General features: G+C 40.8%; 1 non-coding gene across 1 annotated transcript; it reads right to left on the bottom strand.

The window, feature by feature from the left end:
* Nucleotides 1-964: 964 nt before the first annotated feature.
* LOC141639272 (small nucleolar RNA R71) lies at nucleotides 965-1,071 on the bottom strand. The gene has a single exon (XR_012542452.1). It is a non-coding gene; the product is annotated as a small nucleolar RNA R71 (small nucleolar RNA).
* Nucleotides 1,072-4,728: the final 3,657 nt, after the last annotated feature.

The raw sequence follows: 4,728 nt of genomic DNA, 5'->3' as shown, positions 1-4,728 counted from the left end.
TTGCATGTGTGACCTGAACCCCTTAGACTCTTTTTTATCATATAATTTACATTATAATTTTCATTAATCATCAAACAAACAAACCAAACCAAAATTGAAATCGTCCTTGATAAAAATCTACCCATAACAATTCACAACGTAATTCCCGTTTCCTTGTGGTTCGACCCCTATTACTACATTTACTTGTGTTTAGGGAATTTATCTTTGCATAGGTACGCGATAAGCCTATTAAATTTTGGCGACGTTGCTGGGGAAACGGTTTTATTACTTTTTGAATTGTCGATTTTTATCTTGTTTTCCTTTGTCTTGGGGAACACTTGTTCCTTGAGACCGTTACTTATCACTTCTCTAGAAATTATTTTCTTAGGCCCAGGTCCTCTCGTAGTGGAGAATTGCTTTCACCGGATTCCGATCCCGAGAAAACATTTAGGAGAAGACGACGTTTCTGGAAGGAAGTAAAAGAAGTCTCTTCTCCCATACAAGTTGAAAGTGCTAGAAAGTCTTACTTAGGCGATCTAGAGGCCCTTGAAGAGGAAGAGGTTTCAAGTTCATCAACTTCACCACCACCACCACCACCATCTACCAGCAAAAAGATGGTGAAACTTTCCGATCACTCAAAGTCCACCGCGGCCATGCTTCCGGCCGGAATCACAACCACTCAAATCATCGCGCCGGAATTCGAGATCAAGCCGGCCTTCATTAGCCTAGTGGAGAGAAAGCAATTTGGGGGAAGTCCTTTGGAGGATCCCAATTTGCATGTGCAAAATTTTTGTGACTATTGCTCCATGATCCGTCAAACGGGTGTTACTCAAGCCCAATAAGGGAGATACTTTTCCCTTTCTCTTTGAAGGACAAGGCCAAACTTTGGATCAATAGCCTTGACCGCACCGCCATGGGAATCACCAATTGGGAGACTTTGGCTCTTGCTTTTTATCAAAAGTTTTTTCCACCGGAGAAAACTCAAACTTTGAGGAGCCAAATTACCGGATTCCGTCAACAAGCTCTAGAGAGCTTATATGAGGCTTGGGAGAGGTACAAAGAGCTTCAAAGACAATGCCCACATCATGGGCTAGATGATTGGTTTCTATCAATAACATTCTACAATGGATGTTGTGCCGAGTCCCGAAGGATTCTTGATTCCGCCAACAGTGGGTGATTTGATCAAATTGACACCGACCTTGCTCATGCCACGATCGAATCTATGGCGGTCCATGATGCCCAATATGTCAATTCCCGAGTTGTGCCATCCAAAGGTAAAGAAGAATCCTCTAACAACTCCGTTTTGCTAGCTCAAATTGCCTTGCTCCAACAACAATTGGCGGAAAGAGATGCTAAAGATTCCCTTCAATAACTCAATGTCGTGTCTTCAACAAGTCAAATCATCGTTTGTGACGGTTGTGGAGGAGCGGGTCATTATGCCGCTCATTGCCGAGCTTCTATCGAAGAGGTAAATGCTTTTCAAGCTCTAAGGCAAAGTTCATATCCACCGGGTACATTTTCCAACACTTATAACCCGAATTCAAAATTCCATCCGAACTTGTCTTACACTAGCAACAATGTGCTTAACCCACAACCCCCAACACAACAAAACGCCTATGTTCCTCAACAACAAAAGTATATCCCTCCACCGGGTTATCAAAATCAACAAAGGCCCCCACAAAACAATTACCAACAAAATCCACCACAAAATTCACATCACAACAATCAAGGAGTTGGTAAGCTCGAGGGCATGATAATCCAAATGCAAAGGGAATTATTGGCTCAAATCCAAAAAAATGATCAAGCTCATAGTGCCGCGGTCAAGATGTTGGAACAACAAGTGGCTCAATTAGCCGCTTCTAATTCTCAAAGGAAGAACGGTCTACTACCTTCCCAAGGTGAGCAACCACACGAGACCGTCAATTCTATCTCCTTGAGAAGTGGTACTAGCTACGATGTGCCGCCCATGACTTTGGATGAAGAAGTGGTTGTTAAAAAGGCCAAGCTTAGTGGAGATGACAAAAAGAAGGCTAGTGAAGAGCCTCTTGTTAAGGATCGTGTGCCATTTCCTCACCGGTTGTTGATGCTAAAAAGGAAGAGCAAGCTTGATGCCAAAGATGTTGGGTCCCCTATGCCCAAAGAAAGTGATAAGGTGGTTGTTGAAGAAGTCTCTCCTAATGCTAAGGAGAGTAATGCCGTTTCAAAGAAAGTGAGTGTTCCCAACGAGGATGAGAATGATAAAGAAGTGGAGGATGCTCCTCCAACGGAAGTTGTTCAAGTACCATTTCCCCATCGTCTAACAAAGCACAAGGAAGAAGGTAAGTTCGGTAAGTTCATGGAAATGTGTAAAATTTTACAAGTCACCGTCCCATTTTTAGAATTACTTACCCAAGTCCCTTCTTATTCAAAGTTTATGAAGGAAATTCCCTCAAAGAAGCGATCCTTCAATGAGGTTGAGACCATTGCTTTCACCGAAGAGTGTAGTGCACTCTTACAAAATAAGTCTCCCCCGAAACTTAAGGACCCCGGTAGCTATTCTATTCCTTGCACTATAGGCACATATACCATTGATAAGGCCCTTTGCGACCTAGGTGCTAGTGTGAGTGTCATGCCCTATTCCCTTTGTGAGAAACTTAACATGGGTGCTCTAAAATGCACAAGTACAACATTGCAAATGGCGGACCGTTCTTTAAAGCGACCCTTAGGTGTCTTAGAAGATGTTCCCGTCAAGGTTGGTAAGTTTTTCATACCCGTTGACTTCCTCATACTTGATATGGCCGAGGACTCACAAACCCCAATTATATTGGGTAGGCCATTTTTATGCACCGCGGGTGCGTTAATTGATGTGAAAAATGGGAGGTTGACGTTGGAAGTGGGTGATGACCGGGTCTCCTTTAGCAAAAACAACACCATTAGAAGCCCAATGTTACAAGAGTCTTGTTATCTATTTAGCACTGTGGACTCTTCTCTTGCCTCTACTACACTTGGCTCCTTACTAATGGATCCGTTGGAGGACGATATGGGTGTTGTTTGTTTTGTAGGTGACGATGCTAAGTGCACTATTGCTAAGAGTGCCAAAAAGAAGAAAGGGAAATTTTATTTGAAAAATTTCAAATGGTTGTGGAATGCTAAAGGAGCTATGACATGGAGCTTGGTTGGTGACAAGCTCAAAAACAAAACTTGAATCAAATAGCTTCTTACGTCGTGCAGGACGTTAAACCAGCGCTTCTTGGGAGGCAACCCAAGCTTTTTATTGCTTTTATTTATTTTTGTTTTTAATTTTCTGCAATTTATTGTTTTTCGTAGATTAGTAATAAAATACTTGACTTGATAATGTTCCTTTTTGTCTTTTATAGGTGAAAATGGAGAAAAGTGAATCTGGCACGCAGCCCCATGCAAGATCCCCGTTCGGGGACGTGGTTTTCGAGAAGCGAGAAGGGATTAAAATCAAATGCGGAAAAGAGTCAAAACCCGAAGAGGAGGTCAACCCCGATCGGGGTTGCCAGCCCCGATCGGGGTCGTGGTTCCGTGAATTTTTGGCCTTTCTTTCTTATGCGGGTGACGAGTAAATCATTCTATCATTCTTATAGAAACCCGATGGTACCTCCATTCTCTTTCTCTACCATTTTTCTTCACTATTTTTCACCTTAGTCACAAGGAAACATCTACATCCCCCGAATTCATGCTAGCTTGGGGGAGATTAGCAAATCGAGTAAATTTTTAATTGCTTTGCATTTTAGTTTAGATCTTGCATCCCATTAAACATAACCTCTAGTCCTTCTTGTTTTGTGCTTTGAGCCATTTTTATGGTTTGATTGGGTATTATGAATTGTTGGCACATTAAGGACAATGTGATGTTTAGCTTGGGGGGAGATATTGCATTTGCATATAGTGTAGTTTGCATGTAGTGTAGAAAATTTGAAAATTTTTGAGAGAAATTTTTGCTTTGTGCTTGCTTGTAGCCTACTTTCCTCTTTGCTTATCCTAATAATGGCTTATTGCTAATGATTTATTCTTTAATGATGGGATATTAGCTACATGCGGATGTCTTGACATAGTAGGTGGGAGATGGAGAATGATCCGAATAGGCTTGATCTTGACTTGTGGCAAGTTACAAAATGGTAAGGTAGAGCCTCTTTTTGACCGATGCATCCATATCCGGTCTCTCTTAGGTGAGTGTAGGTATCTCCTTATAATGTGTGTTTCATCAAAACGCACAAGTATGGTTCTCATGTCATCTCTTGGTAAGCATGCATTCTTTTGTTAAAGCATTTTGGAGCCATTCACATGAATATATTTGCCTTCTTGACCCCTTCACAAACATTTTTCCCTAGCTACATTATAAATTGCCTACCCTCGTTGAGCTAGTAGCTTAGTTGGATAGTGTTTGGGTGCTCATTGGGATATGTTTTATTGTTGGAAATTATGTGAGCTTGGTCTTAATGCTCAAGAAAGAAAGAAAAAAAAAAGAAAAAAAATGAAAAAATTGAAATGAGAATGAAGAAAATGAAAAAATGAAGAAAGAAAAAGGAAATGGAAAAAGCATGGAAAAAACGAGAATGAAATGAAAAAAAAGAAGTACGAATTGAAAAGAAAAAGAGAAGAAGAAGTTGATGTGATAAACTCTCATGCATTATTCACATATTTTGGAGAGTTTTATTATGATTTGAATTGCAAAATTGGGTTAGAATTGGGATTGAGCATCCTTACACTTGGTTGTTGCTAGCTTGACATTAGCTCCACCATCCA

This window comes from Silene latifolia, unplaced genomic scaffold, assembly GCF_048544455.1.
Source record: "Silene latifolia isolate original U9 population unplaced genomic scaffold, ASM4854445v1 scaffold_317, whole genome shotgun sequence".
Classification (NCBI taxonomy): Eukaryota; Viridiplantae; Streptophyta; class Magnoliopsida; order Caryophyllales; family Caryophyllaceae; genus Silene; species Silene latifolia.
The sequence above is the reverse complement of the archived record's forward strand: the minus strand, read 5'-3'. Positions and strand labels throughout refer to the sequence as shown.